Source organism: Triturus cristatus, chromosome 9 (genome assembly GCF_964204655.1).
Source record: "Triturus cristatus chromosome 9, aTriCri1.1, whole genome shotgun sequence".
Taxonomy (NCBI): domain Eukaryota; kingdom Metazoa; phylum Chordata; class Amphibia; order Caudata; family Salamandridae; genus Triturus; species Triturus cristatus.
The window spans coordinates 289,276,078-289,291,592 of NC_140592.1; positions in this window are offsets into that span (position 1 = coordinate 289,276,078).

Consider the following 15,515-nt stretch of genomic DNA (forward strand, 5'->3'; position numbering starts at 1 on the left):
GAGCATGTGCATGTTCACCACCATGCTGTGCAATACAGCCGGGAGGAGAACATGCTAAGAGTGAATGACTGTTTTGCTGGCCCAAGACTGCTGGCCAAACCTTCATGCGCACTTAAGTTCATACATTTCCTTCTCCCCCTGCTGGATGTGATGACACCCAAGCCCGCCTGAAAACAGGCTTCAACATGAAGAATAAAATGATAATAATAATATTTTTCCTTTTCTGCACTGCTGAAAATCAGTTGGGTGATGCTCTTTGCGGAGGAGCCGCTGCTGGGTAACATCTGCCAGTGCAGCATATACAGCCATGGCAAGCAACCATTTTCACAGTTACAGCAAGACAATTTCTACTCGAACGTAGTCTTCTGCAATCAAAAATCACACAATCCGTGTATTCAAAAGAAAAACAGAATTTACCTAAAATAACGGTAGTCGTATAGTTCAGATTTATACAAGTTTATGTTCAAACAATAAAAATTCCGTACTTACCTTCTGTAGCCGAACCTGGTGTTCATGATTACACCTAATGTGTGCTGCTTCTGGTGTGCGGTACCACTTGTTTCCTGGCTGTTGTAGTTTCCACTGTTACATGGCTTGGGAAGGCCTGCACGCATGTCCTATATATCTGGAAAAGTTCAAATACACGGATGTTGAGAGCATCTTGAGGTTCACCCAGTAGGACAGGCAGCTGGGTACATTGGCTTCTGAGTTTGGCTGTAGTAGGACAGCTGCGAGCATATTCAATGTAACCCATTAGGAAGAGATTGTCATGTTCTTCTCTTCCCCAGTGGCACCTGACTTCAAAGGTTGGTCTAGAGTGTTAAGCACCAGTCCCATGCAAGTCTTCCATTGCACATTCAGAGCTATCCATTGGGATTTCAAGTCAGCTCGTGCTAAAAAAGAAGGTTTTTTCAAATTGCTCCATACAGACAACTCAATGGATGCCTATGACACTAAAATGAGATTTATTTGGACCTTCCTAAGTTTAGTGCATTTGGAATGTGCAGGCCACTCTGCTGCGGCAAACACAAGGAAATGATGGCCGGAAAGCTGAAACTTTTCAGACACTCACCTCCAGTCACAGATTTTGTTGAATCCATTATCGTTCTTTAGCTCACTTCGCCACCCCAGTTCAGTCCCCTAGGGAGCAGTGGCCAATGACACCTTAGCTGCATTGGCTCCCAGTGGCAAATTAGAGACCGCTTCATGGAACACTCCGCAGGTGTGCACCATGATAGCAGCTCAGAGAAAGCTACCTGAATGTAGGGCAACTTCACAAAATTAGAAACCTCTTCCAAGAGGGGGTTGTATTTATAGTGCAGTTACCTCACCAAGGAGGAGACTCACTTATGCAGATCACAGAGTATCACCCACAGATTAGGGAAACTGGGCCTGACGTATTAAGGGGTTTAACCCATTCTATGCCTATGGCGATGTAAGGGTCAATTTCCTGTATCACACCCTAAGGCGTGCCATGGTTTCTAATTCAAGGACTCGCCCAGAGATGTGTCATCTTTAGGTTCTAAAGCCTGAGCCGAAGAGGTGCACTGCCTATTCACAACAGAGACCCCTCACTAAAGGGGTCATTAAACAAGTACTAATGAGAGAGATCACAACTCTTTCCGAGGATCTCTCCTTTTATATTGAAGGACCAGTATTTAATTTGTAAATGAATAAGTGCTGGGGCACAAAGTTTTCTTCAGCGCTCTCAGGGTGCCCAATACCAAGGCTGCATAGTCTTAATTTAAACTCTGCCTCTTTCATCCACCACTAGACACTTCCTTTCTCCTTATCACACTCTTGCAGGTTTTTCTCAGCCCTGTGTTCTTCCTTTGTCACTCCTTTTCCATTATTCTTGTCCTTCTTCTCCACCTCTTTGATACTTTTCTCTCTCTTGTTCTGGCTCAATGTCTGATGAAAAATAAGTTCAATTCATCAAACAAGCATAGGCAAACTCAATACATCGCGCCTATAAAGAGTTATTTGCTTTGCCAATGTCTTTTAGCCATGTTGTTCAGCAGCACTGCTGCTGTGCAGCATGGTTAAAAGTTTTTTTTAAAAGCGATATGACACGGCATAGCACTTTTGTTCTTATGGCAGGTGGGGGTGGGTAACACGAACAACAGGAGGGAGGGTGGGAGACTACGGGACAGTGGGAGAAAAAGAACAATACGACGCGGCCAGCGCTGACTTCATCACATCGCACTTTTTCTTATAGCAGGTTGGCAGGAGGGGAAGAAGCAACACGAAGAATAAATTTAAAAAAATTAAAAATAGCACCTCGATCAGTGGAAGGACAGCAAACATGCTAAAAAGCAATCTGTACTTGCCCCATGCCCCAGCCCAGGAAGAGGTGACACCGGCACATTCTACCCAACTGCAAGTCAGCAAATAAGAGTGACAAAGAAGCCAACAAATGGTAAGTCATGGACAGGCTATAAGCCCCTTGTTGTATACATTACATACTGTAAACGAAAGCCCATGCACAAGCAGTGCATGCTCTGTCCCAGGCGAGACATAAAAAGAGTCCCAATCGGCCCCACCTGCAACCAGTAGTTCAAGTAAAGCACTGTGCTGTACCCGATAAGAAAAATTAAGTACTGCAGTTTGCTAAATCCATTAGAATTTCCACCGACACGAGACCCTCATTGCTTAAAAGGCAGTAGTATACAAGAGTCGTAATTCCATTTCCTGTCCAGAGTTATGCTCTTGCCTGTTGCAGAAAAACAGGACCTATCCAGCAGTGCTGCCTCACCCTGAAACATTGGAGGTGTAGCACTCCACCAGGTCTCAGCCAACCCAGGCAGAGTTCATATGGAGGGACACATGCCCTACACAAATGAGGTGTACCCAGGGCTTTAAGTGGGCCGCGTCCTGCCAGTGCTAGTTCTACAAAGCAGGTGCTGAGACGGGTCCCTATCGGGCTCTCCATTTTTGCCCTCACCCTCAGGGTGAAAAAAAACCTTTTAACTCTGCAGCAGTACCACCCTCCACTGCCTTTGATGTAACATCGAATAGATTTGTTACAGTTCTTTCACAGTCTCTTCATTTCAGAACTGAATCATTTTCAACGTGCTCTACAACGAAGCCATAGTTGTTGCTTATTTATCTTATGCAACTAACAACCATTGACAAAGCCAATAGTACTGGCTTGTTGTAAGTATAATGTTACTTGTATTATATATCTGGATGCAATGGGAAACAGCAACATGCCAGTCAAGTGGCACACTATACTATACACAGAGTTTTAGCTTACGTGTTTTTAAGCCAAGCCCTTACTTTTATCTACCACGCCCCTTTGAGGGACCACTCAGTTTTTTCATCCCACTTAAAGCCCTGGGTTTACCCCCTTCTACTGCAAGAAGCGTGTTACTCTTTGGAGTCCAATGTTGGTCGTGGAAGGGCTAACTCCACCCAAAGAGAGACAGGTTTTTAGGTTTATATTTCCATTTTGGGCTATGGGCAAGTCGAAAGGACGGCTCAGTGAGCTTAACGCTCCTCGGTAAAGCATGCGATTATCTGCAGGTCAAAAGTTTGAATCCTGGCCAAGGCTTCCATCATTCCGAGGTCAGTGAACAGAGTAGCCTTAAAAAGAATAACTGTAACATCCAGTGCTATGAATGGGCCGGTACGCAGTACCAGCACTTTTTAGGTCTTGCCTACGCAGTGCGCATGCGCTGCATAGGAAAAAAGACCTTTTGAAATCGATTGAGTTTGTGTCCCAAAAATGTGCACATGTTGCATTGCTTTGAATGGCAACGCATGCACGTTTGGCGATTCCCTTGCGGGAGCGAGCTTTCAAACCATATGTTTGTAATTAACATATGGTTCCTGCTCGCTCCTGCAATTGAAACAGGCACAGGCCCCCTCCTCTCTCCACTCCCCCTGCTGCCAGCGCGAGGCGCGCACGTGCGCTTGTTTTTTCTTCTATTCAGTGACCAGTCACCGACGCTGCACGTAAAATTTTAAATTGTGCCCTTCTAGATGACCAGATCTGCACAGGTGGCTTCCCCTCGCGTGCTTCAATCCCTCACGTGCTTCAATTCCCAGAACTGAGAGTGCCTAGAAACAGGCTTAACGCTATCCAACGCTTTATTTACTGCGTGAAGATTCACATTTAATCTACTCTCTTCATGCCAAGCCGCCGCCAGGATGCAACACATTACAATACAACCTTTCCTACACTTCTAAAAGCATTCGCAAACAAATGCTAAAACCAGGTAGTAGTTCGAATTAATTAATTCATTCATTATTTATTTCCTTCTTTTACTCTTCCTTTTTCCTTTTCCATCCTTGTTTCCTTCTTTTCTTTCTTCGTTTGTGCCTGCTTTCCATCCTGCTTTCTCTTAACTTTCCTTATTTGCACTTTTCGTTTCTTCCTGTAAGCATTTATCTCTAACTTATTTTGTCTTTGTCATTAAAAACATCTTTTTCTCTCTGCTAATTTTTAAGCTTCTTTAGCACCTTGCCTCCCTTCTTTGCCCCCCCCCCCCACCCCATCCTACTCTTGCAATCTAGTCTTCCAGTGTTTTTCCTTCTCTCTTGCAATGACCAGTGAGCCAAGGATAAAAGTTAAGTAGGCCCATAAAACAGCTAAATCTACTGCAGGCCTCGCTGCTTTTACTAGTGTAGGGAGCGCTTCACTATCCCCAGGTGTCTGAGCACAAGTTCTAAGAAATCAGTGGGGGGCGGAGGTAATTAATATTTGCAATGACGCCACATGCAGTGATGTTACAGGAAGTGAGGCCTCACTCCTGAAATAGCCCTCATGTAAGGGATTGCCCTACTTTACATACAGAGCTGAGAGTGTACATATAACAATGTAAACAAATGTCTGTAATCTTTGTGTTCATGTCTGATCGCAACGGAGACGTAAATTAAATTGTCTGAACGTAAAACCGTGGTTGTGTTAGACAATAAGCGAGTCCACATTTAACGCATGATTCGTGCATTTCTAAACATTTCATCCTTTCCTTGGGATGAAATGATGGACTCCTGGATGATAAAATACAAATATCACCGACGAGTCCAGACATTGACAAGGCGCACGCACCGTTACTGCTCACGTGACTTGGAGCCAATGACGTTTGTAACGGGGTGAAGTATGAGGTTAAAGCCGGTTATTTGGGACACACCTACAATGTGACGGTCGGTGACGCTTGTGACCGGAGGTGGCACCCTGAGAGCGTGTGCACTTTACAAAAACACCTTAACACAGGGGCACAAACAAGGACGTCATTGAAGTCACTTTTAACTTTTTTAAATCACTTATACGATTCCCATATATAAATGTATAATCCACCTTAGAAATGGCTGAAACGGACAACATTTTTAGACATATGTGTGGGGACTTTGTAATTAAATTTGCTCACATTTTACACACTAGAATGTGCTGGGTGTATTTTCTGAACGGCTTGCCCCTTGCAGGTTCTGCCCTTCATTGGCGCCTCTTTACTTACCCCTTGGAAGTGGGGCTTTAAATGGGCCGGGTCCCTCTGGGTCTCAGAGCTGGTGGCATTGAGACGGGTGACAATTGTCACCTGGAGAGTGTAAGAGATGAAGCTGCCAAGAGAGGCACCCAAGCTGCTTTTTTTTTGGGGGGGGGGGAGGGGGGGTTCTCCTCTTTGTCTGTTAAGGGGTGCCTGTGTTGGAGGGATGAGCTGCAGCACCGGAGGGGTCGTGCACAGCCCACCTTCAGGACACATTCACCTTAGAGATGCCAGGAGGGACAGTGGACAGTCACAGTCAAACAGCCCTGAATGTGTGAATGCCCCCCCCCCCCCCGCCCCGTGCGCCTGCCCTAGGAGTGAGCCCTTGAAGTTTATTTCTTCCATTCATCCGGAGTGAAAGTGCTCACTTGTCATCCGATAAGGGCACAAGAGACTAGGATGTGTCCAAGATCAAACATTGTGGTCCAGTACAAGAACCAAGACTGCAACGCAGTTCCACCTGCTGGAAAGTGCACACCATTACCACCATGTTACATTTGGTAAATTCATTTTAGTGAAAGGGCCCCCACCCCCAGGTAACATCCAGGTCATTCCTTTGTGTAACCAGGCACTTTTGTTGAAGCTTTTAGACAAATTCTCAGAACTCCCATGCTTGGCATAAAACGAGAGCCGCGGAATTCATCCAAAGAGTGATTGCCAAAGTGCAAACAGTTTGGTGAAATTGGAAGCCGCGATTAAAACCATGTGCTCTCGTCCACAGTTTCCGAGGGGGTGCTGGGCCACTAATTGGGTGGCAGTGATCCTGCTTAAACATTTCTTTATTGGCATTTAGTGAGTCTATAAACATTTCTAATGACACTCAGATGGCATGAAGACGAGAGAACAGGTTACCATGATGTACACCAGGGTGTCAGACAGGCCACGCCCACAGTGAGGGCGGAGTGTCATCCCTGGATCTGTACAGTCCATATCTGGATAGAAGATGTGACAGGTGATGTAAGGCAAGTCACTGCAGGCCTCATCGACCAGAGGGCGGGAAAAGATAGGCATCCTGTGGTCAATTTTCCATCGAATCGTGGGTGTCACCGCGGTGTCCAAGTCCCACAGCCCCAGGTGACTTGAGTGTGCTACAAAGTTCAAGGCGCCGGATTAATTAATACCCATTTTTCAGCTTTTTTTTAAAAAAAAGAAAGAAAAACTCTCCAAGCCTCTTTAAATTGATTAATTTGATCATTCAGTAGGTGAATCGACCTCTCATGTGCTACTGTATGACACGTGACTTGCAGCCATGTCCTACTGGGTGGTGTTTTTGTTCGTCTACCATAGTGTTAGGGTGGAAATCTTAGCTACTGTTAATGTTGTGGTCGACTGTCTTTGAGATGAGTGTGCAATCTCTGGTGGCATCCACAGGTGGCGCCGTAAAGCTGTTTGGCCCAATAATGGACCCTTATTTCTAGTGTTTCTTTTAAAATGTGCCAAATATTGCACATGTAGTGCCTCAGGGCGTGGTATTCCATACAATAGGCGCTATTTCACTCTCAGAAGGCAGACATGTCCAGCAGACGTCTGTCTTACTCAGTCCTTCTGCTGTCAAGAGTTTAAGGACCCGTGACCCTATGGAGAGTTTTATCACAGCTGACCTTCAGCCTGGCTTCCCCTAGCGTTTGTTGTGTGATCCTCGGTGCTCAGACCAGTCATAGTCCGAGTTTTCAACTTGTAGTCTATGGTCCACCATGTCTGCAGGTCCTGGCTACTGGTATCGAGAACATATGGGCGACAGCGGACCTACACAGCCCGATGCCCCTCCATTGTGCGTGCCCAATGTTTTCAGATGTTTAGGGGGCTGGGCCCGGCAGTGCACTGTTTTATTCAGTGTTTTACTTGATGTCATTTTCCAAATTGGGAAGGTGTTAATCTAAATTCTTGCTGCATTTCTGCAAAGGGGTTTTTTTAGGTGGCCCATTGATTATTAATTCTTCTACAAAGAAACACCCTTATTCTCAGAATCAGGGGCTGAGAGTTCAATTGCTCCAATGCGTACCCTATGGTTACACCATAGTGGGCCTGATTGCGATGTCGGTCAGAAAGCATTCCGATTGACTCGTTGTCGGAATGGTTTCAGACCGACTTGGGTTCCGGGAGTCCGACCGACCAATTACGATGGTTCTGAACACAATTTAGCCGGACTCCCATTGACTTCAATAAGAGCCTGTGTTCCGACCGACAACACCGGCTACCACTGAAACAAGCATTGGCATAGCCAATAGGTCTCGCCTTTGAAACCTTATAAGTATTTAGTTATGCAGTACAATATTCTTGGTGCAACAACATCAACTGTTGCATGGCTCAACACTTATAAGGTCCCGAGGCAAGACCTATTGGTTATGCCAATGCTTGTTTTATTTTGAGAGGGAGAGTACCGGCACTTCTCAAGAGAACTGCAATACCTTTAATTGGAGAGTACCGGCACTTCTCATAAAGTTCTATTTTTCCATTTCAAGCACTGGCACCACCAATTGTTTACTGTGCTTGTTACGAACAAAAGAGTGGCATGAAGCGCCACATAAAAAAATGTTACATAATATCAGATGCAATGGGGGGTTTGTAGGTACGCTCTATGGTGCAGGGGACCCTGCTCTTCCCTAGAAGGTGGGCCCTTAGAGTCCACTTTTCTGGGGGTGGGCACAAACTGAAACAACCTCTTAGCAGTGAAAATCCAATCCCTCCGAAAAGCAGATGGGTTACGTTTTCGTGGTAATTAATTGTAGCCTAAATGGTTTTTATCTTCTAACCCACAGAGGCCTGAAAATAAACAGTGGCATATATCAAAAATTCTTGAAAAGGTACTCTGTCCACCCACCAAGCTGTCCAGTCACGTTGGTCATTTCATGACAGCACTGTTTACATGTCCTGGTCTGTCAGTGCAAACAGGGCCCGCTTCAGCGCTGGTGGTGCCCTGTGCGACAATCATTTTCGGTGACCCCGCACTCTATGACCGCCTCCCACCGGGCAAAAGTGTCCCAGTGCGGCTGCACCAGTCGCACGACCCTAAAGCCGGCCCTGAGTGCAAACCAGGAGCCTCAGTTCAGACTGTTCATCTGTGTCTTTGTAAACCTTACACTCGATAAGAGGCCATCCCCGCCCAGCGCCACCTTCGTTCACGGGAATTAGGGCCATGCATGTATGCGCTATCCAGGAGCACGGGCCAGGGGGGGAGGGGGGGAGGTGAAGCCGAACCCGATGGGGGGCCAAGGCAAGTCCCTGCGGCGAAGGGGACCACCAACCCTTCGGGCGACCGCCATTCAGCCCAGCCAAAGACTCAAGGGGTCCTTATCACATTCTTTTTTTTGTTGGGGCACTCTAACTCACCATGCGCTATTCATTTGGCTACGTCGATTTACTCTCGGCAGCAAGCCTTCAGCATCGCGAAAGCTGCGAGCTGCGAGCCTTGTCTCATGCTGGTCCATGTCGCCATCTGCTGGGCAGTCACTGCTTGCAGCTGGTGAGCTGCAGTTTCGTCCGTATGCATTTAATCATCCATATGCCGTGTATGCAAAGACGCGTAAAAACACGGCCACAAAGCTGAATAAAAATGCCATTCTTAGGGGCGTGACATGCATGCAGAAATGTAACCGTAGCTGTCAAATTGACTATTGTCACGAGGGCGATATTCAACCAGTTCTGTTCTGTTTTTTTGCTGCCAAGGACTGAGCGCGAAGACTCTTAGGCCCATACTTCCACCTAGTGTCACTGGAATTATGAGGCACACGAGGATCAAATTATACGGCAATGTCTACTATTTCATACAACATGAAAAGGCAAATTATGTGGCGTAATAGAGCACGTTTGGTGTCGATATTGTATTTGGTAATGCTTAGGAACATGTTATTAGGTAATGCCTAGGTACTGTTACCTTTCTAATGTGTGTCATGGCATTCTAATGCTGTTGTTATGGCATTGTGAGATTCCAGGTGGGACAGTTGATGCTGGCCAGGCTGACGTCAGTTGTGTACCTTTGTCCTAAGAAATAAACTTCTCAAAACACTGCTCCTGTGTGTCTCAAAGCTGGCGACGATGATGGGATCTCCATAAGAAGGTATTAGAGGTACCGACCTCACAGAGTTACTTGTGTTGTAAGTAACGGTGCGGCTGGCGCTTCGCTGAGCATTGAAGAGCATCCATTAGATGTAGATTGTAGCGGTCTAGATGCCGGGTGAGCATCGACCCTGGACCCTTAGACCGGAAGGGCCTGCACACATTGAAGCACTCTATGGCCAGGCGTGGCCAGAGAGCATAAATAAACGGGCGGAGGTCGCTCGTGACTTCCGGACCACAACAGCATACTGTGTGGCTGCGTAATATTTCAGCTCCCTGCTGCGAGGCCGATTGTTGTAGCTGAGCACTGTCACACTAGCTACGAGGGTGGGCGCTCATCGACCACCTAGTGCACCATAACCCCCCTGCCTGTCTGGCACCTGTTCCCTGGCCGACGGCCCGCGAGGCGAAGTGCGGTGTCATCGCAGGCCCACACGAGGATCACACGCTAATCTGACCCAGCTGCAGTGATACGATCTCAAGTATCGAAGGAGCGCTGTCGCCGCATCGAGGGAGGCCGGAGTACCGAGTGCAGCCAGCATCGGTTTGCCCAAGCCCCGTTCCTTGACAGGACCAGAGGGTATGGAGTGTCGCCTGCTCCCCTTTCTGAGCCCCACGCACTCGCTGGCAAGCCTTGAAGAGCTGTGCGCTCCCGGTTGAGACGCGCGCATGCGTAGGTCGTCCCCTGCTGGTTTTCATCTCCGGGACCGTAGAAGTGCATCCAACGCACACGATGCTGTCATTCACCAGTTATTTTGTGCTACAATGGTCCCTAGGGAGGTAGGGACAGGAAGTAACAAATTAATACAGACCCAATCAGTGCTGTATTTGTTAACTTATCCAGCCGGACAGATGTTCAATATTAAATTTATCACCAAGTTTTTTTCATATAAACAAACACAAATACTGAAAAGTGGGACACAAGCCTGCATCCTACTACACAAACATACAAACATAAAATAGGAAGAACAGTTAAGCGAGGCTCAGGCAAAACTAACGGTTTGTTTTGACAAGTAGTATGAATTTTAGGAAACAAATCGTAAGCAACATCTCTACACAGTTAATAACGACATCCCATTTAGTGCATGAGGCGTTTTAAGGTGTCGACGGCGTTTCGATCCAAGTGAGCAATGCGTGGATCATCTTCAGGACATTATATTAGCATGCCTGTATATAAGTGCCTAAGATAACTGTAAATTAGACATAGGTCAAGAGAAGGGAGGAAGAAGACATAAGGAGAAAATTAGGAGGGTGTATATCATCGGTATACAGCCTCGAGAGAACACAAGTTAGTCTGAACAAACATTTTTAGCTTCAAAGAATTATCAAGACGCATTGGTAAAACACAGTGGTAATAATGAATCACGTGGTGCAGTGAGAAGGAGTAAGTGACTGAGTGAGATAATAAGTCTTGGAGTTAGCGTGACTGCATACATTTAACGCTTGGTCAAAACAATCGTGTCATGTCGATAAGGTATCAATACATTCAGCAGTATGAGCTTTTATGGTAGTAAACTAGCATTTTAATAAACAAGAAAATTGCGGCGCAGTGGAAACGTGGAGGAGAAAAAGAGAGAAATTGATCAAGAACGTCGCAGTGAGTGAGGAGAAAGGTTCTGTTGCGAGTATTAAACCATATTGCATAAAAACACGGCGCAGTGACTGCGTGATTTAAAAGGAACTCTAGGATGACCGCCGTGCTTGGCAGAAAAGGGAATGTAGCAGCAACAGAATAGGGGCTCAGAGATAACCACCGTGCGCAGCGGACGGGGTTGCCGTGGTAGAGGATGAAAGAAGATAGGCACAGAAAGATCCTTTCTTGGGGGAGTCCGAAGGGCCTACCACGAGATTGTGAGTGTGACAACACCGGATGCGTGAACGTCCGGGCTTGGTAGGGGCTCCTACAGGAGTGGGGGAGTACCCAGAATTAGCGGCAGTGAGGAAGCGGGAGTGCGAGGAAGAAAGTGTGTGCAATGATGCTTACCGGCCGTCGCAGATATGCGGTACTGGCTGGTCGGGGATCAAGGGGCACTTCAGGGAGCACTTCAGGAGGGGCTGTGTGTTAAACGACTTTGCGATGGCCTGAAAGCAATGGGGTTGTTAGTTTGTACCGGAGAGAGGTCATGTAGTGTGGCGGATGCACAGGAGAGGGACTCACCTCAGGTAAAGAAATTGGACGGATTCATGGGAGTAGAGCCACAGGCATTTGCTCGAACTGCGTAATGACCTGGAAGGAATTGACCGGGGGTCAATTCGGCTGACAGCATCTGGGAATTGAGGAGCTAAAAGAGCGCTGGGGAGCCGTGCTTACCAATAGTCGATGAATGCACCATGCTCCTCAGGGGGTCAGCATCCGGGATAGCGGAGGGAAAGGTGACTAAGGCTCTGCTTCAAGTAGTGAGAGAAGTGCCCTGATAGGTCGTTAGAGTCATGTGATGGAAGTTTATCATAAAGTGAAGAAGGGCCTGGAAGATGGAAACGGTGGCCATATTGGAGTCATTCACCAGAGCACAGTGTCATCACCGCGCCTAGAACACGCTCTGGGGAGGAGGAGCTAGAGGCACAGCCTACAAAGGAGTGGGAGCCATACACCTAAAGCATAGTCTTAAAAGGAGAAATCAAGGCAACAGCCTAACTGAAGGGGTTGAAGAAGAAAAGGGACCACACACATCCCTACAGCGCCACAGCAAGACATACACCAGGTGCTCGGCGCACACATAACGATGACGGACCAGGCAGCATAAGCAGCACCTCAAAACCTACCACCTGCCCAACAAGCTAGGCCCCAGGTCATACAACCCATGCCGCAGGACTCTCAAATCAATGCGCTGCACCCGTTCAGTGAGCTCATAGACCCAGCCCCAGATAAACACTCTGGATCAGCAGGTTAGACAACTACTTACAGCAACACGGGAAATGGATGGCGCACTCAAGAGGCCCCACTGTTGCACCTCGTAGGTGAGGAGATATACAAGCTGTTTGCTCACCTTCTGAACTCCGGAGTGCTGAACGATTACAATGCGGCAGTCAGGGCCCTGAACGCACATTTCGATCCCCTATTGAACCCTGATTACGAAAGGTTTAAGCTGCACCAAGCAGCCGGAGGGAAGGGGAGTCGTTGGACGCGTTCCATGCGTGACTACCCAGAGCTGGCGAGCTCATGTACAGAAGACAACCAAATCAAAGAAGTAAAGGCCCAAGTAATTCAGGGATGCCGGAACAAACACCTCTGGACTCTCATCCTGCGACAACCAGGAATCACCCTCGAAGACATTCTCATCATGGCTCGGTCACACGACCTATCTGACTCCAGAGCGACAGTAATGGACATTGCCATAACTCAACAGGCGGAGAAAACAGCGACGGTCAAGACTGAAAGAGCAGATGCTGTACTCACCCAGAACAGAGGCACCCGCGGGCAGTGGCCAGGCAAGAGCACACAAGGGTCATGCTGCGGATACTGCGGGAGGGAACAGCACCCGCAGGAAGAATGTTCGGCGCAAGGACGGACATGTTCAGAGTGCGGCACTCCCAACCACTTCGCAGTGGCGTGCAGAGGAGGTTCACGGAATCGGGGAGCCCGCGGACGAAGGCTGCTGTCAAAGTCAGTGAAACACCTGTTGCTCGAAGACCCCGAAAATCCAAAGATGCCCGAACATTAGTGTGGTAAAGACAATACCTCGAGGACTCATCCACAGATGAGGAAGACAAGTGCTATCTCATATCATTCGCTAGCGCCCTCAAACGAAAGAGGCGCCCACAGCCCACGTGCACCCTTGAAGTCCCCAGAACCCTGATCACTGCACTGATTGACACAGGAGCTTCTGTGAATGTGATGGGGTGCCAACATTAAAAGCGACTAAATCCAAGCCCAGCACTGACCCTGTCGCATGTCAGAATCCTCATTTATGGCAACCAAACACCCCTGCCAGTCAGGGATAAGATGACCGTACAGGTAAAGTCGGAGGATTAGGAGGTCACCACATTCCACGTGGTCGACAGGGAAGCAGATATCCTAGTGGGGAGCCACACAGCCGAGGATCTTGGCCTGGTCACGTTTGCCAATGCAGTGAAGACCCTGCAGACCGAGGATGCTCTAGAACTCTACACAACTATTCAAATGACTCGGGTGCATGAAGAGGCCCCCGATAAACTTACACGTAGACAAGGTGGTGAAATCAGTTGCCTTGCGTCACCAACGAATACCCTACCACCTCAGACCACTTGTTGAGAAAGAGCTCCACTGATCTCGAACAACAAGGAGTCATCGAGAAGGTCACCGGGCCAACGCCATGGGTCTCACCCATGGTGATCGCTGAAAAACCAAAACAGCCTGGCAAGATCAGGCTATGTATCGACATGCGACTGCCTAACCAGGCAATCAAACGTGAAAGGCACTTGACGCCAATCGTTGATGACATTCTGGCTGATCAGAACGGGTTCCGCTGGTTCTCCAAGCTCGACCTCAACGTGGGATACCACCAGTTGAGGCTTGCCGAAGAGAGCCGGTATATCACAACTTTCTCGCCCCTTATGGGCCTATGCCGTTACAAAAAACTGAACTTAGGAATCTCGTCGGCGGCGAAGATATTCCAGAACGCCGTCATAGAAATATTATCAGGACACCAGGGAGTACTAAATGTCAGCAACAACATATTAATACATTTGGCAACTATGGAGGAGCATCATCGCTATCTCCGGGCCACACTCCAACATCTCGTCGAGCACGGAGTCACCCTTCACCGTGACAAATGTGTGTTTTTTCAAAAGTTCATCGACTTCTTCGGCTACGTATTTAGCCAGGATGGAGTCAAGGTGGACCCACGAAAGTCGCAAGCTATACAGCAAGCTCCTGCCCTTACGACCGCCTCTGAGACCCGAAGCTTCCTAGGTATGGTCACCTACTGCGGGCGGTTCATATCGAACCTTGCCATGCTAACCGAACTGCTGCCTGACCTGACGAAGAAGGGCGCTGCCTGGAAGAGCAAGAAGCTTTCAAGAAGATCAAAGCGGCGCTTCAGGAAAAAACCACCATGTCATATTTCGACACCACGCTGATGACTGAGCTCCTGGTGGGTGCCAGCTCTGTCGGTCTAGGTGCTCTCCTGGCCCAGTAAACAGAACCAGGGAAATGGACTCTGCTCACGTTCGCTAGCAAGGCCCTCACGCCAACAAAAGCCCAATATTCACTAATTGAAAGGGAGGCTTTAGCGATCAAGTGGTCCTGCAACCACTTCCATTTGTATGTCAGCAGGAACCCTTTTCAAGTTATGATGGACCACTAGCCACTAATCCCACTGTTCAGAGGCACCGCACCACACCCTCCATCAAGGATCAAGCACTGGGCGATACAGTTACAGCACTATCAAATGGAACCATTCTATCTACCCGGGCCAAAAATCCAGGCAGATTTTTTGCCACGACACCTGCCATATACAGCTGGAGACGGAGGTGATCAGGAGCTGAGAACGGATGAATAAATCCATTAATACATTGACATGGTGTCTCAATGGGCCTGTCCGCAAGCCCCCACCATGGACGAGATCAAAACAGAAACCAGCACAGACGCTGTACTCATGAGAGTGCTGAGCTCACTCCAAAGAGGATCCTGGGAAAATTTCCTTCACAGCGCGAACGGATGGAACAAAGTAGACAGGGGCCAGCTAGGAAACTGGAAGGTGTGGAATGAGCTAAGCACTGCTGCCGATGGAGTGATACTAAAGGGTTCTCTAATTGTCATTCCTGCAAGTCTCCAAGAACGAGCCACTACCCTAGCCCAGGAGTGACACCAAGGAACCATGCGGGTGAAGTCACACATGAGGTAAAAGGTGTGAGGTAAAAGGTGTGGTTACCTGGGCTTGAAGCCACCGTTGATGCCCTAGTGAGAAACTGCAGACCCTGCAAGTTCACTAGCAGCCAAGAACACCCGGCCCCAGTGGTAACAGAAGACCCGGTGCCATCCCCTTGGTC